At 32.6% G+C, this 24,543-nt stretch overlaps 1 pseudogene; it reads left to right on the forward strand.

Annotated features, from left to right (window-relative positions):
- Window positions 1-7,778: 7,778 nt before the first annotated feature.
- LOC149539083 (protein BREAST CANCER SUSCEPTIBILITY 1 homolog) overlaps window positions 7,779-24,543 on the forward strand; it is a 138,345-nt pseudogene continuing 121,580 nt past the window's right edge.

Here is a 24,543-nt window from a genome sequence, read left to right on the forward strand (position 1 = left end):
CTCTGCTAGCCTGTGAATGATATATAAGTGAATCTCTCTTTCCTTGTGTCATTCATCTTGGTTTTCTGATTTGCATGTGGTTATTTGATTAAAGCAAGTTTGAATGTGTATATCCTTAGTTTCATTCTGGTTCAATAGTGCATATATGGGCAGAGATTGGTCTGAACACTCTATTTTGGTGCATCACCTCTTTAGATTAGATTAGGTAGATTTTATTTCATGCTCTCCTTCTCCCTTTTCCTCGCCAAGAGTAGTTAGGTGCACCCTAATAGTAAGAGGAAGTTGGCCTTCTCTAGAGACTCAACCTCATAGTTCAAGTCCCACAGCTTGGAGGTTGTTTCCATGTTTCACTAGGTTGTCCTCACACATACACTCTAGACAAGGGTGCAAAACTAAGTGACAACAACAACCTAGAATTTTATAATGAAGTTTCATCCCCTTATAACCAAATATATAACATGGGATATTGGAGAAGGTGATAAAGAATTATTTTGGGAAGACTCTTGGAATGGGTATCCCCCCTTGAACACTCTGATATAACTCATAATGCCAAAACTCACTTAAAGACTATATGGGGTTCTAAGTTAAAGATTATATCAAAGTATGCCAAAGAAACAAAGAAACCTCTTGGGAATGGAAAACCTTAGCTGATTGTGGTCTTAACTAGATAGATCAGGAAACCTTAGAAAACATTTTGAAAGATCAGCCGATCAAAGTCAAAAATAGGGAGGATAGATTTATTTGGGCAACATCTAAAGACATATGTTATAAAGTAAAAGAAGGATATAAAAAAATTACTAATTCATAGAGATGGGATATATTAAACATCTCGATGAACCTATGTTGGGATCTAGTAGGGCTTCCCAAAGTTGGCATCATCCTATGGGCAACCACTTAAAATAGAATCCTTACAACAGACAGAATTGGAAAAATAGGATTTAAAGGCCCATCAAGATGTACTCTCTATAAAGAAGAATAAGAAATGGCAAAGCATCTTCTATACCAATGCAAGTTTGTGAAGGAATGTTGGATATGGCTCAAATAAAACTTAATTGGATAGCCTCTCTACCAAAAAATGACAAGATCACTTAATGGGATGGCCAAAAAATACAAACAAGAAACTATATGGAAAACTTTGGAGCATTACTGCAGCAATTCTAGCTTGGGAGATATGGAAAGAGAGAAACAAACAAATCTTTAAAGACAAAGAAATAAACATATTATCACTCTGCAATAAAATTGAGGCTAGTATAGTGGGGGTAATTTATAGTGACATAAAGAAAAAGATGATAGACAAAGGATGATTTACAGAGTGGGATGCAGAAATTTAAAAACACTAGAAAGTTTTAATCAATCCACCCCTCACATATAAGAGGAACAATAGTGCAACTAGAAAAGAATGTAAATGGGAACCACCACCGAAAGGCTAGAAGAAATTGAATTTCAATGGGGCCTCTAGAGGCAATCTTGGCAAGGAAGGAATAGGCTGCATAGTCATGGAAGAAATGGGGAACTGGTTAGCAAAAAGAGCAAAACCTCTGGGAGTTACTTCAAATAACATGGCAAAACTAGAAGCGGTATAAGGACTAAAAATTTGTATCAATCTAAGAATTAAGACAAATTTAATCAAAGGAGACTCACAATTTTTCCTAAACACACTCAAAAAAGGGAGGACTCCAAACTAGATATTAAACTCATGATTGGAAGCAACATTAAAACTACTGGAAGGATTTGAGGAAGTTAGATTCTCACATATATTTAGAGAAGGCAATGCTGAAGTAGATAAATTAGCAAACATAGGCATAGATGGAGAAAACATATTAACATTCAACCATAGCTAGTTCATAAATATTAAGTGATATTCACTGGGGTCATTCAAATCGACACTTGGTTTCATGATTTCCCATAATGATGCAAATGTTGGTTCACGTATTTGAAAACACATAAAATTGACCTCACAGGGATATCATGAATTAAAATATCACTTTAATTATGATTTTGAGAGGAGAATTATCATTCAAAGCAAGTGATGGTGTCACTTGTCATCGTTCTAGACCCTTCCCTTCTATTATATTAACTTTAGCTAGATTTTGGTTTCGTCATATTACCCCCCTTTTTTCACTTAATGGCTTCGTGTTGCCCCCCACTATGGATATAAAATTTTCTTGTTTCATGCCTTCAAAAATAGAACATGGCCTTTTGCGGTTCTATTAAATTGGAAAGATGGAACTAGTTGTTTCGACCTATTGGTGACATGAGTATAGTTGCAGTCAGTAGGGTCTTGGCGGAAGGGTTTTTTAACTACAATTATACATGGCATACCAACGGTGATATTTTGGGTTATAGATAGGATGCCTAGCTAGGGCCAGAGTAGAAAAATGGGATATTATCAAACTGAGCCATAACATTTTTGACCCAAGCCGGTTGATAGGTTTGGAGGAAGTAGTTTTCAACATTGATGATAAACTCAAAATCTTGTTGCCAGAAGCTTACGTGGAGCACCATTTAGGCAGCCCTGAACTCGCTAAAAGCCCTAAACATCCCTACTTGGTAATCAGAGACAATATTCTCTTCTTCAGAGAATGGTCGGGGATGGAGGCTAGCGTCCAATTCCTACTACGATGGAGAGGCGTTAAAGAGGACCCAACAAGAGAATGGCTCACAAATTACTTGCAGGCTTTTGATGCGCACATTCACTTGGATGTGGATCTCTCTGACTTGGAAGTAGTTGAGTTTTTCCTACCCAACTATGACAGATTGAGTAGAATGAGGAACACCTTTGAATTTCCACCTAGTTCCTAGTTAAAAAACTTCCACGAAGCCTCAAAGATCATTATGCTCTTCAAGAAGCAGAATCAAGAAGCATAATCAGGATCTCGGGTAAAACCTTCATTTCTACTTTGGTCTTTTCTCCTGTCCCCCTTATAGTTATGGGCTGATATTACTATAATTAGCATAAGCTCTTTTAGGTTTTGGCTTGGCTACATTTTCCCTAGGAAACTTATAAAATCCATAAAGTTAAGAAGTAAGGCAGGCGTTGACTTGTTGCATTTTCTTAGGCAACTAGAAAAGATATATTATCTAGGTTTGTTTAGTATTTATCTCTATTTGTAAAGGTATCATATGTATAATATGTTCATATTAATATAATACCCTTACTAAGATCATCTCATCTTCAAATTCAATGGATATGTTTATGGCTCTCGAATGGTTTTGTCGATTCTGCCCGCTCTGGGTTTTTTAATTTAGTTTATCCTTAGATCATTTCAAACCCTTTCTCCATCTTTCATCTGTATTTCAATATTTATTCACTCACTTAAAATCCTAAATTTTCATGTAACAAGGATGAATTTGGTTTAGTCATATAAGATCAGTAAATAATTTTAAAAGATTTCAGAGGCTAAAATGGAATCTTTTGAAGCATTATAACAAAACCACAATTAGCAATATAATTACTAGTAAGAAGAATATTCTAAATCTAAATAAATATAATTATCACATAAACTTCAATTAACTTCATATTATCCATAAAAAAAACTTATGAGATAGGATTATTAATTACTTTTTTTGATTTTGTTCTAACCTACGGTTCACCCCTCTAATCAGACTAGTTTTTTTGGTAGCATCTTCCCTCAAAAGATTATTCTATCTTGGTCTTTAATAATATTCTTTAAATTTGATTAACAATTAATGTTATTTGGTGGTTAGCCTTTGTTGTTTCCTATTTAAACAAGTCTCCTCCTCCTAAAAAAAGGTAGCATACCTTTGGGTGCTCGTGGATTACTCTCTCTAAAAAAAAATTTGTAGCATAACTTTGATGCAAAAAATAATAAGGAATCTTTATCTTCTTTCTTACTAGGGTATGCCCCTTTTATTTCATGTATAATAAAGGACTTTGGTCCTAGGCTAGATTGGAGGTTTTCTCACTCCGTTCTTTCCTACCAATATTCGTCAGAATGGAGAAACTTGTAATCATTTATTATTTACCTAATATAATATAAGGCTTCATCCATTTACTGATTAAAAAATAATAACAAATATTTTTTATATTAAAATATATTAATTTCAAATATTAAAATATTTAAAGTAGAATGATAATTTCTTAATCTTTCTAAATTATAAATTCAAATAAATAATATTTCCTTTACAAATATTTTGTCATCCACATAAGTTAATTATATATATTTTTATATTAAAATATATATTTTAAATACTTAAATATTTAAAATTGAATGATTTATTTCAAAATTACAAATTTGATTTATTGTTTTGTAAAAGTTCCATCTATTAAATATTAACATATTAATAAATTTATTTAATATATTATATTTTTTAACTCTATTAATTAAACTTTAGTTTACGGCAAATACAAGCCACTGTGTGGCACATATTTTTTAATATATAAATCACATAAATATTTACAATGCTATTATAAATTACTTCTAAACTAACTATCCTAATTTTTTGTAATTTTAATATTAAATAATTATTCCATTTAAATTCCTCCTTCTATTTATTGAATTTATTTCATAATTAAATTATTTCGACTTACAATAAGGCAAATACAAGCCACTATGTGGCACTTGTTTTAGCCTACGTGCAATCTATTCATTTTGGTATTTTGTTAGTTCAAAAATGAAAGAAAATTTTATGGGCTGAATAATATTTTAGTATTAATTAATTTTTTTTAATTTTTATTTATATAGAAGTTTTAATATAAATTTTAAATAAAATTATAGTCATTTTATTTATTTCAAAATATTATTGTGTTATCTAATATTAGTGTACATTAAAATATTTTTCAATATTTTAATAATGTGTAGTATGTTTATATTTTAAAATAGTGAATGATTATTTTAGTTTACAATTATTTTAGTTGGGATTATCATTTAAATGGTCATTCTTTATTCCTTTTCTTATAAAACTATCAAATTGTTTTCTAAATATTTTAAGGAATTATGATTAATTTTTCAAAATATTTCTTATATTAGTATATATGTATGCAAATTTTTATTTATATCTTTTAATAGTTTATTAAGTACTTGATAGATTTTTTTAAAATATTATATATTTTAGATTTTATTTATTCAAAATTATTTAAGATATGTCAAGTGTCTTCCACCTAGATGTTTTGCAAATATAAATAGATTCAAAAAGATATATTTGAAAACAATTATGTTCAATTCATGCTAATAGTTGACCCTTAATTTGACCTTCTTATTTCAAATCACACTTATTCTTTCTACCAACTTTGCTTAGAACTAAGGTTTCCTTTTACAACAATAATGACTCATACTTGTACAAGCAATGAGATGATTGATTATATTTAGGATTCATATACATGTCATTCATTTTGGATAGTATCTTAGCAAAAATAATTTTAAATTAATAACATTTATAAGACATTTTGTTAAATAACATCCAATTTAATAACAACTCTTTCTAATTTTTGCTAAGATACTATCAATATACATGTATTATATTGGTAAAATCTCTTATGAATGTTGTCTTATAAATAACATCCAATTTAATAACAATACTTTCTAATTTTGCATCTATAAGGCAACATTTATGAGACATTTTGTTAAATAATTCATGTGCACAAAATAGTAAACATTTTTTAAATTTCATAATATTATTCAATGAATTATATATATATATATATAATATACTAGATATTGTAATATACTAGATGTTGTAATTCAATTCATATTATGTGATATTATATAAGAATTTACTTAATAATTTTTTCAAAAAATACATTTTATATGAAGATGAGAAAATATATGAGTTCATATGCTTATATTGTATAATTAATATAAGTCTTAGATTAAGGTAAAATCAAGTTTTCAAGGGACCCAAAACCTTTTACAAAAAAGAAGAAGATAAGCATTAAGCACTACCAGGTTTTACAAGGACCTTAAACCTAAAGTTTTAAATAAAGAAACTAGGTTTTAGAAGGACCTAGAACCTAAAGTTATAAACAAGCTGGAAAACCAAAAGCAAAAACCAGTAAAACCACCTGGATCAACACCTAATAAACCTGCTCTGTAACTAGTGCCTATAACAACTCTTTGATGATATTCGCCACCTCTTTACCTACTTCTACAATACTCTGGATAATGTATGATGAAGCTAAAACAAGAGCCTCAAGAGCCTTAGTGGCTTTTTTCCTTGTGCTCTACCTAGTTCTCTCACTAGGTCCACCTGGACTCCCCAACCCCACATTACCAGGAGACATTATCTCTTTGTTACTCTTCTTACCCAGACTAACAATTGCAACACACAGACTAGAAGTGACAAGTTCCATTCTTTGGCCACTTTCCTTAATTAGGTAACAGAGCTCCTGCTTGTAATCTTTGAGCTTTTTAGGGATGTTACCAATTTGTACATCCATCTGAGCTCTCATGGTGCATTCATAGTCTAGCTCTTTTTGCATAACCCCCATTTTCTTCATGGGAACCATTATTTCATTGTAAAGCTAGGAATCACCCTGAAGGGAAGCCTCCATTTTAAGCTTAGCAATGTGAAGAAAGGATAGTTTAGCCTCATGAGAATATTCCCTACCATCCACAATAGCCCTAATCTTAGAATCAATGGTAGTAGTAATTGTATTGATTTGGATATCAGAATTGATATCCTACTTCTCCGTTCTCTCCTCCTTTTCCTCTTTACTTGTGATCTGAAGAACGGATCTAGGCTAATTGCAGTATTGAATGCTTAAATAAAATCAAATTTTAGCGAAGTCTTATTACATGCATACATAAATGAAATTATGCATCAGAACTTAAGAATTTAAGGTGAAATAAACAAAATTGAGAGAGAAGAAGATAGAGAGTGCAAACAAAGTTTGATTTCGGAGTTCACCACAAATGTGACTACGTCTCCGGGTCGGCTCCAATAGAGTATGACCGATCCGATTATTCTCCAAAATCAATTACAAATGCACCAAGAATTATTCCCTTAAACACATCAGCATAGCATGCCCTCAACGTACAGAATAGTCTTCAAAAGTCTCTTAAACATTCTCCTATTCTCACCGCCTAAATTGAAAAAACTACCACCATCTCCACTCTCACCTCACACCCCCTTTTATACATAAAAGTTTACTCAATTTGGTTCATAACCAAATGATTTACAAAATATTCCTTATCTCTCCATAATATTTTCAAATCTCCCCTAATCTTTATTTTAGCCCTTTTATTCATTATTTACGAGCTTTTGTTGTTACAAAGGATTAATAAGGGAAATTAGTTTTAACAAATAACCTCATTTTGAATAAGCTTGGCGGGTTGGATAATGTTCAAATCAAATGAGTTCCAATTAAATATTAAGCATGACCAATAGCGCATCGGTGGCATATGATTTTGGTGGGCCGACGGTTACGGGTTCAAAGCCCACCGCCGGCATTTTATAACCAATTCTTAGCGCCGATAAGATAAAACTAAATGCTGCCCAAGTAAAACAAGGAGCCACGTGTTTGGCGGAATGGTCAGGCACTATGTTTGGCTCTTGCAGGTCGGGGGTTCGAATCCTCCAACAAACAAGATTTAATTTGATTTTAATCAAATCAACCGAAGTATGAAAGAGAGGACACGTGGCGCAACCTTATTCACCCATGGAGATGATGTGATACATGCTGACTAATGCATTCAATGTGACTATAGATGCCACATGGCATGCCACGATTGGTCCACTTCAGACTTGTATGAATTGCTGACGTCATTATTTTACCCTCAAGTCAACCAAACTTTAGATGTTTGTAACTTGAACATACAATGTCGTATTTTGACGAAATGAACACCGTCAAAACCGTCTCGACGAGCTCTTTGTAATGACATAGGGTCCGTCAATTTTTGAGACAATTATTTTTTTTCCTTTTGGACACTTTGTGATCCTAGTTTGACCCAACTTTGACCAAGCGTAACTTGCACGAACAGACTCCTTTTTGCTCCATTCAAGTTGCGTTGGAATCAGGATGTCGAGATCTTTTTGATGGTGCAAATTCTGGAGAGAAATGAGATACTTCAATTTTCACTAAAATTGTCCACCGGATCAGCTTGGGGTATTGTCTTTAGTAGTAAGGTCTTTATCCTCAATATCCTTACCAGTTTCCTCCTCCATTTTCTCCTTTCTGACATTCCTCTTCGGGTGGGTAGGGTGAGCACTCTATTTCTCTTCATCCTCCTTGGGGGCTTCCAACCCAACATTTGAGTTAGTAATTCTATCCTTGCTACCCTCCACATTATCTTTACCAGTCGACACCCCTTTGCTCCTAGAATATCCATCTAGATTAAAACTAAGTTTCCCCATTTTCATCTTGTCATCATTGTGATAATTCTTAGATTTAGTGATCTCCTCCACATTTTTCTTATTCCTCTTCCATTTGAAAAGCTTCATGCTATCACTAGTGCCCTCCTCATTTTTAACTTTAAATCTATTAGAATGAGGATCATTACCAGACCCTTTCCTCTTCTCTGAAATTGGAGAGGGCTTAATGGCCTTACTTTTACAGAAGTTTTCAATAAGTAAAATTAAACGTTCATGAAGCACATGACACAAATCTTTCTTCCTATGAGCATAGAGGCTTTGAAGCAGGGAATACTTTATATAAGATGGAAAGAAAATCCTATCTTTATGCATAAAATGATTTAGGAAAACAAAGTGAAATTTATGGACTCTCTTTACCCTATCATCAAGAATGAAACACTCATAGATACATGGCAACATGTCCCTCCGGATGACCTTAATTTGTTTCAGGTTATAGAAGTCATCATTTTTCTCCAAAATTTTCTTTTTAGTTTCCATCTTCAAGAATTTCTTAAAATATGTATTTGAAACATTAGCCTCCTTACTAAATTTTATTCCTTTCGTGTGAAGCCCCGTAAGCTCAAAAATAAATTCTTCAGTCAAGTCCACCATGACTCCATGCAAATTGACCCTTTCTTCAAACCAATTTTGGAAAAAGGTCTCTATAGTATGAGGTTTATACCTATGTAGTCTCTCAATGTAAGTCATCATGTTTCCTTTCTACAAAATCTCCCATAGAGAAGCATTAGCCTTTCATTCCCTACAATTGCTTGATTCTTTCTTTCTAGTTTCCCCTCCCATCTTGAAATCTTGTTTTCCCCTGCAATTCACCTCAAAAATAGAAACCAGAAAAAAGAGTAAAGTTTTTGTGATTACCAAGAAGCTATTAAACTTACACATGTGTCAAATGCAAGTGATAATAGTACCAAAGTACTTCCTAGGGAAACTCAAGTTCTCCTCCATAAACCCATGACTCCCCTTAATAAATTTTCCAATCTTAGAAAATCTTTCCTTCTCTAGCATGTGTCTTGTCATAATTAGCTATCATTTTTAGCTCCACTTCCTTGCATAGGTTAGGTTGCCAACTCAGCTTACTTTCTTTATAGATAGCTTGGTTAGGAATCCAGTCAACAATTGAATTACCCTCCCGAAACATATGAGAAAATAAAACATTATCAAATTTATTAATAAGGTTTTTAATTTCCATTACCCTCAATAGTCCAAGTAATCAAGTCTTATTATTAAGCATATTAATAATGTTAAGTAAATCTCTTGCTAACCAGACTCCATTGCCAACCTCATAGTATACAAAGTAGTCGTAGCCTCTACTTTATGACTAGTAGATATCCCTATAGGAATGACAATAGCATCAACAATTCTACTAGTATGGTCCCTCAACACCCCACCACAACCAACTTTACCAGGATTACCTTTTGTAGCACCATCAAAATTACCTTTAATCTAGCCCACAGGTGGAGAATCCCATTTACCATTCCATCTCTAATCATCAATTTTGGTTTTATAGCTTTTAGTCTTCATAGGATTATTGATTTGAGTTTCATCACTCAGTTTTCTATAAGACTTGAAATTTTCCTTAGTAGCTCTGATAATATTATGATCGAGAACCCACTCAAGAATTTCTTTTTCTCTACAAATTTTATTATTTCTTTCTTTCTAGATTCCCCACCAGAGATGGGGTAAAGAAATTTTCCATAGAAAACCAATATTAGCATCCTTTGAAGGACAAATCCAACTCTAGAAATATTGATCAATATTATTATGCTGAACCTAATCTAAGTTCTAGTAGAGAAGGATATAACTCCAAAATTTTTGAATAAACTTGCAATTTAAGAAGAGGCGTTTCTCTTTTGCATAGACAACATTTGTTAACCACATAAACCCATTCCTTTTGCAGATTGTCCAAAGCTAAGATTTTTTATGAAGTAAGATCCAGAAAAAATATTAATTTTAGGAGTTAGCCCTTTAATCTAGGCTTTAGCCCATAAAGGTCTTATTCCCTTTTCCTTAGTTCTAAAAATAGAAGAGACTTTAAAGCAACCTCTTGGTTCAATCCCCCAAACCATTTTATCTTCACTATGAGGATAAAGACTAAAAGCATTCAGGATTAATTGGATACTGGTAAAGACCATATCAATTTCAGCAAGATTGAATCATTCACAATTAATCCAATAATTATCTACTAATAAACAAAATCTCTATTTACATCTATCCACTAGTGTTCTATCCTCAAAATCCTTAATCAAAGGATGATCCATAAGCCACACAACATCCCAAAACCTGATCTTATGCCCGTTGCCCACTTTCTAGATGTATCCTTTGATTAAGATATTTTTGGCTCCCTACACAACACCCCAAATAGTAGAAGAAGACTAGACATTAGAGTATGATAGAAAATTAGGTAAGGAAGGTGCAACAAAGAGGTATTTATGTTTCTAGATTTAACTCCACTCCTTATTGTCATGATAAACTCTCCAACCCTACTTAACAAGTAAAGATTTATTCATACTCTTGACAAACCTAATACCCAATCCACCATCCAATTTAGACTTAAAATTTTTCTCCCAATCAATTAAAGCCATTCTCTTCTTCTCCCTAGATCCAGACCAAAGAAAGCTCCTTTGGATTTTGTCAATAGTATCAACATATTTAGCTGGAATCCTGAAGAGACTCAAAACATAAGTAGGGATACTTTGGAGGAAAGCCTTAAGAAGATTAACTTTACCAACTTGACTCAGCAAATTACCCTTCCAACCTGCCAATTTCTTGTTGAATTTCTTAACAAGATCCTCCCAAAAAGAATCCAAGGGATTAAGTCCCAAAGGGAGACCTAGGTAAATGCAAGGAAAATACCCTATAGAGGAACCACAGATACTAGAAATCCTTCCCTGTCTTGAAATAGGGGTATTAATAAAATACAAGAAGCTCTTATTCCAATTAATCAATTGACTAGAAGTAGAAGAATAAAGATTTAGGGCCTTTTTGATATTCCTTTCCTCCCTAACCTTAGCTTTACCTAAAAAAATAGTAACATCCACAAATTGTTCATGAGAACAAATGAGAGGATGAGAAGAAAATCTCAAGCTTTTAATTTCCCTAAAGAGACCAGTTTCCCAATATATTTGCCCAAACAATCAGCCATAATTGTGAATATGATAGGAGATAAATGATTTCCCTATCTCAACCACCTTGTCATTTTAAAGAAAGCAGAAGAATGCCCATTAACTAGAACAAAAACCATAGTAGTAGAGATCATCTGCATAATAAGCTTAATCACATTGACACTAAAACCAAAATATAAAAGGATCTTATGAAGAAAGGATAATTCTCCTCTATCATAGGCTTTAACAATATCAACTTTCATAATAAACCCCTAATCAATTGAGAGAGACAAAGAATGTATATTCTCATGCACAAAGGTAATAGAGTTATGGATTTGTCTAATTGAATATGGTCATATAATTGTACAAGACAATTCAAGAATTCTAGAATGTTCTATTGGTTAAGTAGGACACATAGGAAAATTAATATCCAACATGTGTGGAGTTTTTTTTGAGGCTGGACATGGTAAAGGAGAACATTATGGTGTTCGTGCATGCATGAAGAGAGCCCTTTGTAGAGAGTAATTAAAATTTGAGGAGAAAAAAAATTCAAAAATGCACATGAGATTGTGGAATGATGTAACAAATATTTTTACATAGGATCAGGTCAAAAATCTATAATGTAACATTTCTTTTGCCTAGTTTAAGAGAATAATATCCTTTCAAGATATGAATGTGAGACAATTAGTGGGTTAGCTAAATAGCATTCATTTAGGAGCTTAGATTCTAACACTTGGACTATATGGACTAGGGAGCTTGCTTATTTTTGTTAGTTTTGTCTTGTAGGTGAATGGAAAGAATGTGAGAATACAAAATGGGTTGAAGATTGGCAACATAAATCATTAGCAACCACCGACACACATTTTCAAGATGATATTGTAAATGAAGGCTCAAATATTATATTTGCATCAGAAGACTATGGTCATATTTCAAACCTCAAACAACCTGGTATGCACAATTTAATTAAATTTTATTGTGATAATGCTTGAATTTATATTATTTATTTATGTGCATGTCATTAATATATTATTTATCTATGTACACATGTGATTAAATTTTTTATGTACTTTATCTTATCTTGTAAGACACGTTTATGCTATTATTGCACCTAATGATAATGATGAACAAATTAAGTATTGGCTAGCTAGATGTGTGGAACCTTAGAAAAAATTGATATTTCATCAAGTAAATAATGATGGTTTTGAGTATATAATTGGGTTTTTCGTTGTAGCTAGCACCTGGATACATACATACCTAACAAGGAGAAATGGTTTACCAACATTTGAAGACTACCAATCTGAAAAGAAGATTTTACACTATTCTCATTTGGTTGTGGCAACAAATATCAAATTAGAAAGATACAAAGGGAAACCTACCAATAAGGTATTACGAACAATTTCAATGGACAAGCACGATACAATCATAGATGCATTGTAAAAGAGAGAGGATGCATATGGTACAGTGGGTTGACTACAAAATACACACATGTAATATTTTTCTTTATTGTGCTATTTTACTTTATTGTGGTCTTTTTATATATTTACAATATAATTTAAATGTACGTATATGTTGTCAATATCAAATTAGAAAACTTATATATACCTCTTATTTAGGTCTCAATTACAACTTACACAAATTAAATGTTTAAGGTGGATCTAACATCTACATCTTCTGCAATTACACATAGTGAGTACATACATTAGACATATTTACATAACACATATAGGTCTTATTAATTTATTCTTTTATTAACATTTCAAATTGTGTTTTAAAAAAATATTATTTTGCAAGACCTCATTTGAAGAAATGTGTTCAACCAATTTTTTATTTTGAAATCGAAACATCTTGTAAACATTTAAAAAAAAGAAGGTCAACAATTGATGACACATCAATATCATTGCTACCACCACCATGAACAACGTATGCCTCATCATCAAAATCAGCACCCTTGACATCATGGCCATCCCTTCTGCATTGACATCACTCTTAGGGCCTCTACATATACCTCCACAAGTGGTACAAACATGTCCAAGTGGATGAATATTTTTCGCCTACATCCACTGGTCTACTAAATTGCTCGAAAGTGAACTCAATGAAGTAAGAGAAGATGACACTATACAATTATGGAGAGGCACTAGAACAACTGGTGTAGGTAGAGGAACAAGAAGCTGAGGATGTTTGTGATTCCTCATATTATTACTAAGCTTTTCACTAGGCCTATCCTAAGGCATTCCTCAACTAACCCCCTAAAATGGACTAATATCAAAATAATTGGTTTTCAAACCTAATTCAAACATACCACAAAGTTTCGTAAGAAAGTACATGGGAACCTCATGATTAGCATTTGGTGGATGGTTAAATACCATCCACCATTACTCCCAAAAGTGCTATGATATACAAGGATGTGTGCATCATCTAATAAATATACAGGGCCTCTTCTCGCTTATCTTAACACCTATCTTTAGGTTTATAAAATATCTTTTAAAAAATGTCCTTTTTGTAATTTTAGCTGATGGACCTCTCTATAAGATAGTTTGTCAGAATAGAAGGCACACATGTTTTGCCTCCATAGTCTAAAGCTATCTATGTCACTATATAAATGCTCAATAGACTATACAATGCCTTGCATGCTATCTACAAGGAAAAGTAGGTGAGTGGGGAGATGGGCCTCGTAATTAATACTCTATATATCTTGCATGAGGTCACAAAGGTTGCACCTAATGCTCTTGCACATATCCTTTGGGGTAGGTGGTGGTGGAGGGTTGGTGGTCATCGAGGTGGGGGTGGAGGTGGAGGTAGAGATGGAGGGGATGGGGGGTGCGGGTGGGTCGATCATATATAATTTGCATATATGTATACAACATAAAAATTCACAAAATTACTATTTAATTAAAATAAATCTAAATTATCAATATAAATACATCTTTAAAACCATATATTTACATCTAATACATCTTTAACTACTTGAATATGACAAAAAGAGGAGGAGAGAATATTCATGGTAATGATTTAATATATTTACATTAAAGAAACATTGTGGACATCATAAACATACATAACTATAAAGTATAGCCTAGGGTTAGGGTATGGATTAAGATTCAAAGTATATTTAGATTATGGTAAAGATTAGGCTAAGGATTAGAAGTGTTTTAAAAAAAGGTTGGTGTTATGATTGTGCATAGACTTTACAAAAGTGTTCTAAAGTGTTAAGATTTATAAAATTAGGTTTTACTAGATTGGGCATTAATATATGTTGGTTGAGATTTAGGATTCAACATTTTTGATTAAAATTTTTCCATTTAGAATTAAGGTTATAATTTAGTGCATTTAGGATTTAAGAGTTAGGCTTAAATCTTAAATTTTTACATTAATTATAATTTTATTAGGAATAAGGTTTTAAGCAAGCTTATATTATCCAGTTACATGCATATAACATTTATGATAAACCTAAGGATAGAATAGGGATATGTACAAGTAAAAGGAAATATTGTAGTTAGAGTAGGGTCAAGAAGTGAATTATAGAACTATTATTCAAGATTATGGCAATGTGGTTTGGTTATTAAATTGAAGGGTTAATTTATACCTATAACTTAAGGGTTATTTTTACCTATGATTTAAGGGTTACCTATGATTTATATCTAGTTTGGTATTTAAATTGAAAGGTTAATTTATACCTAGGGTTGATTTATATCTATGACTAATATAGATAAGTATATTAAAAGATAAGTACTCATAAATTATGAGAACACTTTATTTATTCAATAAATTTTATGTTTGACATTATCTTATCTCTGATTAAATTAATTCTACCATTGAGTAAACTTTTATGTTACATATTTAGTATATATTCAAGCTAAAAAGAAAAATTTCATTGTTATGTTACATGTAAAATATAGACAATAAAATCAGCTTGTGACATTAGCAAAACCTAATTTTTTAAAAGGAATGGATCTATATTGTCTTACCAAGTCCTAGGGGCCTATTCGAGGTGATAGAGGAAATTTTCAAGTTTAATATATTGAATATGAACCAAGTTGTTGTTGTGATAGACATATACATGTACATAGCTCTAGATCATTTGATATAAAGGTATTACTTTTATCTATTATTTGATATATCATTTAGAATTTATTTTAATACATAAAAATTGATTATTTATTATTTAAAAATTAAAATAAATGCTAACTTGATTTTTTCATATAATGTTATCAATTCATACATGTGAACATATGTGAATAATTTAGAGAGTGCAAAATTTACATATTTATAAATTTAATACATCTACATAAAATATTAAACTTGCATTCAATTCAAATATACATACATCACCTTTTAAGCTACAAGATTAGGGTTACATGGTTAAGTTTTAGAAATAACATTTTAGGATATGAGTTCATAAAACTTGGTTAAGTTTAGTATTAGGGTATGGATATGGGTAGCTAACATGATGGTTAATTTTTACGTTTAGAATTTAGTTTCTATATGGTAGGGTTAGGACTATAAGATTTGAAACTTAACTTATTATCTAGAGCTAGGAATTTAAGGTTTAGAGTTAGATGTAGGATTGAATTAAGGGTTTCAAATTATGCATTACACATGGTTCAGTTAAGATGTACATATTGAGGTTAGAGTTACCATGGCTCTAGTTAAGATTGGATCATGGTTAGCATTCAAATTAGGATAGAGTTATATACTTCAATTGCTCTTATGGTTGAAGCATATTTTTTACTAGACTTAAGGATAAAATAGGGTTATGGTTCAAGTAGAGATAAATATTAACTAGTTATATTTAAGGTAAAAAGTGAATTAAATAGTTATGGTTAAAGCTTATGTTTAGAGTTGAATTAGGATTATAGTTCAATTCTAGGGATTATAGTTACATAAGATTTGGATTATATAGTAGAATTAAGGATACAAATATGGTAATAAGTTAGTATATTAGAGTTAGAAAAATATTTCATAAACATGTATTTAAGTGGAAAGTGTAGGCTCTATTGGGACTCAAAATTGAAGCCCCAATTTTGAGTACCATTGAAAAATCAAGCCCTTAAACACTTTTTGATGCATATGTACCTGACTATTCTTGTGAGGCCCAAGAGGTGTTTAATGCTTATAGCACCCTACATTCAGTATGTCTATGTGTTTTGTGAAGTTAAATTGAAATTTTGAGCTATTTCGTAAAGTCTTGTTTTGAGCAATTTAGAATTCTGCATTTTCACCTGTGTCAAACAGCAATAGGAGGCTACGTTTGCAATTGAATATCTTGTACCTAGTAATTTTTCATGACTTTTCACTTTGGGAGTATTTAGTGTCTATACTAGAGAGCCTATGTTTTTAGATTTTGAGTCATTTTAGATCCATTTGACTAGGTTTTGAATCCCTCAAAGTTGGTTACTTATTGATGTCATGCATTTGCAAATTGTGCAAAATTCTGGGGAGCCCTATTTGACTTGCTATAACTTTGACCAGGTGACCAAAATGCTAAAATTCCTTTTGCATTGCATTTTAAAGGTTAGAGATTAACTCTGTTCCAATTTTGAGCTTTTAACGAATCCAGTTGGTCAGTTTTTGAATGTGATTCCAAATGCTTGTAACTTTTTACTAGTGTCAAGAAGTGCAAATTTGTCAGAACCCTTGTTCATGATGTCATAATTTGAAATCCATCATAGGTGAGATCAAATGGTTTCTACCACTATGTTGTACTCTAAAAATACTTTGAGTGTGCCAACTTTCAAATCTTGGCAAATCTGTCTACACACTTTCCCATGTCAATTCCATTTCCTAAAAATGCTTTTTTATCAGTGCTTTCAATTCAAAAATTTTGAGTAGCCCACTTTGACCACTTTCCAAATGCGTCCTATTATTTTTCATGAGCCCAAATTGTAGATTAATATTCACTTCATGACAATGAACAAGTGCCCAATTTTTGTGCCCCCAAATGTCAGTTTACCTAGTTTTCAAAGCCAATTCCTAACATGATTTATAGTTTTCTGACATGTTTTCTTGCAAGTGATTTTAAGTAAGCAACTTTGGAGGTCGATATATTTTGACCCTAATGTCCTCACGAGACTAGATTTGAGAAGGTAGGAGTATGCAGAATAGAGAATTAGTGTGTTAGATTACAGAGCTTTGTCAAATGTTTTGATCAATTTTTAAAGTTGGTCAAAGGACCTCCTAGCACAAAGTCAACAAGTTGCAAGAAAGTGACAAAATGAGCATTAATTGATGGTTCAGTGATCAAATTTTATTTCAATCAGTATGATGGGTTCAATGCATTAGTTTTGTAATTAAGTTGTTTGGAAATGATTTTTTTTTTTAGTTGGACCCACTTTGGGACCCGACTGATTCCAAGTTTGATACAAGTACTTTATAATTTTGAAAATGTCAAAAAGATGTTGTTGTGGTTCCAACTATTACAATGTTTTATTGCATAATATATCACTCAAATTAATTGAATACGAGGAATGCCATGGGCAAGATTGATTACAGTCATCTTTGCACAAGTTTGGGTATCAATTGCCTTTACTTGCAACTCGAGAATGGCCATGCTTGAAATGGGGCACTGATACCATTGCCATTTGCTGATTCTTCATTCCAACATAAAAGCCTGAGTGCAAAGCTTTCCTACTAATTAGCTTGAGTGCTTTGGTTATTTTATGCTTTGTTTGAATGTGAAACTTCCACTATTTTCTTGATATGAGGACTTGGGTTGGTGATGAACATTTGAAAGTAAATGCTACATAGTGTCAATAGTCCATTCAAATTCCTCATTTATTTGCTGACCAATTAGACATCTTTTCCTCCATCCCATCAAACTTTAGTTCTTAGATAGACCTTCATTTCTTTCAACCCAAAATTTCAAATGAAAAAGATGTCTACATTAATTTTATTCCCAAAATCTTGGATGGTTCATTTAATTAGTGCCTACTGTATTCTACAATAATGTAGCTAGCCAATTGATATGTGGGTTTTCAAATAAAGAAAGGGAAATGATAGATATAATGTACCTCTATGAAGCTAACATACTAAATATTATCTTTAAAAAGGCAGCCAATAAAACATTGCATTGAATTTGATATTGAGGGAAGCATTGTAATGGTTTGTAAAGAACTAAGGAAGACATTGAAGAAAGACACACCAGCAGCATGAGCAATATACATCATTAAAGGTAGGACCCGTTATGTAGAATAGAAAGTCCATAGTAGATAGGGAGACACCATCATGAAAGTTTCTTGGAATAGGGGAAGCATTTCTTGGATGACATCCAATGAAGGAGCTCCAACATCTGTGAGTAGTAGGGGATGAGAAGGAACAAATTCATAGCATGTTAGAAGCAATCGCAGACCCAAGAGAGGAGGACACCAATGTTTGTAACAGAGGAAGCTACCATGCAAACAAGGAGAATTCCATAAAGGAGCTGGCATGGAAAAAGACCATGTCTTGGTAGATTCAGTAGGTGACATAAAGGAACCCACAACATAAATGAAGGGAGAAAGATTTAGATGAGTGCTACCATCTCATATAGTTTATTCAAATGTATCAAAAGGAGTCCTTGAAAAATATAAAGACTTAATTAAAGCTTTTGGAACTGATGAAAAAAAAAGAAATGGTTAAATATTGTGAAGGAGGCCATGACATGAAAGTAGAAGATCTCCCACATTGGGTGTGGGGAGGCAGAGTTTGTAGAGAACATCAGCAATGAAGGGCCCCTAAATTTTTTCATGTGAGGAAGGGGGAAATCTATGTTAGAAGGGGTATAAAGACAAACAAAGAAGGTTTGTGTGCAACTATAGAAATTACAGAGGTCAACACTTCAAGTTGATTTTGTTTGGAGCGAGAAGGAGAATTTGCCTAGTGATTCAAATGACAATTCATATGGTTTGTTTTGTTTTGGCTTCTTTGCTTCAATAGTTTGACTAGGAACTTTTGGATGGAGTGAGCGTTGAGCTGCTAGATGTGATAGACATTACAAACAAACAAATTTGGAGTTACTTTCAAGCAATTGAATGCAATGCTGAAGAAAGAAGGAAGCCCAAGAAATTAGATTGTATGTAGATACCTTGGTGATATGTAATAATGTTTTGTTTCCTCTTCAAGTTGGGAGAAAGGCAACATCAAATTCACAAGGGAGTAAAAAAAGGGACCAAGGGAGGCTATAGGCACATCAAGAAAGGTCCACAAGCCATCTCATAGAAGCATTCAAAGTTGGAATACGCCCACATTGAAGGAAGAGGCTACGTTGAAGATGCCATAAGGGAAAACATGGAGAAGTTTTATCCCACATTAGGTGAGTAATGAAAGCATAACCCTTTTAAATACTACAACACACACATCTTAAGTGTATTAAAGACACAAGATTTTTAGAAGTTACAGATTGTGTGGTGGGGCCTGTGGTTGGCTAGAAAAAGGTAGAATTTTGACCAAATGATACTAGAGAGATGTTGATGTCATTAGGACACATGGCAACCAAACAAAAAATCTTAGACCAAATGCTCAGATTGTGACATGTGGATGATCTTGCGGTAGTCACTATGTCACCTAGGGAAAGATGCACGATGATTAACATGGTGACATAGTGACTTCCAGAAGTGGCATAGTGATGTGGAGCAAGGTGGCGATGATGTGGTGTTGACATGGTGCTGGTGGGTAGAGGAGTATGCCAAAAAAGTTTGCCAGAATCCAATGGCTACCATGTCGCCACCAAAAAATGGGAGGTTTTGAGAAAGATGTGTGGGACCCATAGCGGTTAGAGAATGAATAATGTGATGACAAGTGGCTCCATTTGAGAAGTTGAGGGGATATAAAGGAAATTTAAATTTAAAATAATATCCTCTATTCTTATGTTCAGTCTAAGATTGAAAAATTTGGTTTCAAAAAATGGATTTCTATAGGTTAAACTATGGAATTTTAAAATTATTTAAATTCATTCTTTTTAATGTGAAAGGCCATAGTAGGAGCCTAGATTTTCAAAGGGGCATAATTGGGGCAATTTTTATTCAAAATATGCACTTCAATATACTATTGGAACTGGGAGGAAACAAACTTTTTGAATATGGAGTTAGCTTTTGCATAACTATTCACCAATTTAGTCTATAAGCGAATTTATAATTTCTAGGGCATTCTCAGTAGAATGGGCATATTTCACCAGGGAGCATCAAAATTGGTCAGGAGGCAGATATAATGGGTTGTTAAAGCCTGAATGTGAAGAAAATTGATTCTAAAAGGTTTTCTTGGCTTACAAAGGTCATATTTAACTTATTTACCTTTGCCTTGTGTTCATTTTTGGCATCCAAATCAGTTATGATTTTCAATCAAATATCTCAAATATTTCTTGCTTTTGGAGGCCAAAATGATTGAAGATTTGATATGCAGTTGTAGAGAGAGATTAAAGATATTCTTTTCACTGCTAGGATATGGAATTTCAAGTGGACACATGTCATCTTCAGATAAGATCTAGGAATTCACTTCCTCCTATATCATTCTCTTTCTTTCTCATTATAAATGTTCTAGTTTTGAGGAGAAAAAATACTCATTGCTGAGACACCATTCTTTCAGTAATTTCTCTTGTATTGGACAACATTAAGCTTTTTACAGATATTTCTAACCTATTAGGTAGTTTGGCATTTCAATTTCATGCATCTCTTGTATTTTCTTCAAAGAAATAAATAAAATTTAGCAGCAAGTTAGTCTTCATTCTAATATCTTGTCTCCCATTCATGCTACTAGTGATCTTTTGTGCTTTGTAAACAAAGAGTATGAAACTTGGTTGCAATCTATTATTTTTCTTATCACTCAAAGACTTATTTAAATGCTTGATTCATCATCATAGGGTTGCAGATCTCATGAAGGGATAGGTCAAGTATGAGATTCAGAAAGATGTAGGTGTCTAATTCACAAAGTGGATAGATAGATCAGGAAATCTTGATGTTTGGCATATGTCAATGAATTTTAGGGATGTGTGTTAGGGATTTGTGTGACTGCCCAATAGATAAGGCAATAATCATTTTGAAGGATCATAGGGTTATGTTGTTCATGTCATGTTTTGTTGAACTCAACATCATTGATAAATTATTTTTCCCTTTCATGTTGAAGAGCTAGAACAGAATGCCCTCACTCAACTTGTGAATTGCATAATCTTCCTCTTAGCTAATGCAAATCTATGTTATTGCATAAGTATTTGAAGATATAAGGGTTAAATCTACTTAATAGATTTAGGAATATGTTTTTGTATTGGTACCATATAATTGAATCTAAGGTCCACCCACCTAGGTTTTGTAGAGCCTAAAGTAGAAGAAGGGTCTTGCCTTATAGTTGGCTTGGTGTCTAAAAGGACATGTTAAGGATGGGAGCTAGCTGCCCCTAGATGTGTCTTGTTCTCATCGGGGTAATTTGAAACCCGTAACATTATAAAACACCAACAAAATGGTGACTCTACTGGGGACAAAGGTTGTAAATGTTTGAATTATGGAGCTGGAAACCTCTGATATATTTTGGATATTTAGTTTTGTATGCAAGTTTTTGTGTTTCCCAATAAGCTTTATTCTCTTACAGTAGTAGTTCTTGAATTGGATGTAAATTTTGTTGAGAAATGAGTATACCTTCAATCAGTTCAATTTGGTGTGAGTTGTTATTGTAATTTTAGAGTTAAGAAAGTCATGTTTCAACTTTGTGTATAGGTTTCAAATTCAAGATAAATCTGAAGAGGTGTCTTCTATCTACCATTGTTTCAAGTCAGTTTGTGGTATCTTCAAGACTAATGCAATTCATGTATCACTTAATGTGAGTGGTGACTTGAAGTTAATCTCTATACCAGTGTAGTTCTATACATGAATTTTGATTAGTTGTTGCAAGAGAAGAGGAGAGGTTGAAGCATTCAAATGGTTGGTAAGATTTGTGATGTGTTGGTTCAAACAATTTAGTAAAGAATTGATGAGATTTTGGGTCTACTATTGTAAAAAGTGGACAGAGAACCTTCAATCATCTGGATCTTGAGGTATTTTTATTTTCATGAAAATTGATTGTTAAAAGGCAGTGTTCTCCATCAAGTGAGTTTCAACACTAAGAGGAGGAGAATAGTTTGACAAGTTTCATACACTTTATTGGATTAAGTTTCAACTTGTTGTATAAAGTTTGTGAAGTGTATTTGAAGAGATTTATTTGGTAGAAAATTTTATAGATTAGTAGCAAGTTGTGAATCTGAGATTTATTATTGGTGAATGAGTTTCAAATCTCTGAAGCATGTCAAGTTTCCTTTCATCTAGTATGTAGCCTATCAATGAAATTTCTAGATCTATTTCTACCAAGCAGTATATGCCATTAAATTTCAATGGCATTCATGGTTTCCCAAATGTCATTCCTAATGATGTTAGAAATAAATTGCCTAAGTTTAGTGGGAAGCATCTTGTTTCGACTAGTCATCATGTTGAGTTATTCAGTGATTTGATGAGTGACTATGAGATTGCTCATGAGAATTCACACATGAAGTTATTTGTTCAAACTTTGGAAGGTGATGCTAGAGACTTGTTTTCTTTCCTACCAGCATGTTCTATTTCATCTTGGGGTGAGTTGCATTCCACCTTCATGTAGCAATTTGGAGAAAGAGTAACTATATCTAATTCTTATGATAAGCTCTTGAAGATTCATGTTAAGTGTGATGAACTTGTGCCTCAATTCAATATCAGATTTGCAAAAGTTTTGAATAATATCCTTGAGTATCATAGACCAAATGACCAAATGTGTTTAGTTGTCTATTTTGATGCATTTGAAAAGAAACTGAGCTATTTATTGAGGGATAAAGAACCTAGGACATTATATCAAGATTTTATGACTTCTATAGAGATTGAAAACAATCTGAAATATGGATTGACTAGAAGTCATTTTGCTAGAAATATGTGCCAGTATAATGTGTTTGAAAGAAAGGAGGAATGTGGCATTGATGCTTCAATTTCAATTTAGCCTATCAATACCCCTGCTATAAGTTTTAATGAAGTGGAAAATTCAGATTAGCAAGTAGGTACCCCTATTGTGGTAGATGATTTTGTTGAAAATTCAGAACTAAAGACATGTGCAGATGAAGTTTATTGGTTTCAAGGAAGAGATGAGTCTTTTCTTGCAAAATGTAATGTACATGTTTCTAGTATTACAAAAACAAATGATAGAGTTGATTCATTTGACAAAGTATACATGCAGGATATAAATTCAGTTATTCATTCTTCTATTGATGATTTGCATTATGGTAAAAACATAACCAGTCATGAAGTGAAAAGTTATTCATCACAATATGAGGATGAAGAGGCTAGGAGTGATGTGTCAAGTGATGAAGGTGAAGTTTCTGATCTGACATATTGTGAAGAAGCATCATGTGAAGATAATGACAAGAGTTGTTGCTCAAGTCAAGAAGAAGAAAGTGGTAGTACATGTTCATCTTCATGTGAATTTGATGCAAATTGGGAAGAAGAAAACAATGACAGAAGTGAGTGCTCTTATGTAAGTAAAGGTATAAGTTATTTTTCTAAATCTGAAACTGAAGTTCCATTTTAGAGTTGTACAAGTGAGCTTTAGGTTGAAAGTTGTGAAGAAAATTTGTCTACACAATACGAGGATAAAGAGGTTGTTTATAAGGATGGATTACCTAATGGTTTAGATAAATGTCTTGAGGATATATGTAGTAGTAACCAAAAATATACAAATGATTCTAAGGTTAATGCATCAACACCTAAAGATAATTGGTTTGAAAGACATTTGAATCACCTTCATGAATACAATGCAACTAATATTGATCTATTTTCTACATGTTTCGTTGATGGAGTAGAGAGTGAGTCTTCATATGGTTCTAATTTTTCTTCACATGTTGAAAGTCTCCATGAAGATGAAATGGGTAATGGTTTTAAAATGTATACTAACGCTTTATATGATGAAGATCTTGATGATGATTAGCCTATATTTTGTCAAGATGTTCAAAAAAGATCACTACATGGAGTTATCAACCCATTGTTTGAAGAAGACATAGAATTTTTAGATTTGATTGAGGATGGGTTTAATGATGATACATTAGCCTACTATTGTGAGAGATCAGGTTCTTCTTTTTCTGAGCTTGACAGTGATTATGATGATG

The sequence above is a fragment of the Cupressus sempervirens genome, chromosome 9 (genome assembly GCF_028749045.1).
Source record: "Cupressus sempervirens isolate cs-2001-9-10 chromosome 9, ASM2874904v1, whole genome shotgun sequence".
Classification (NCBI taxonomy): domain Eukaryota; kingdom Viridiplantae; phylum Streptophyta; class Pinopsida; order Cupressales; family Cupressaceae; genus Cupressus; species Cupressus sempervirens.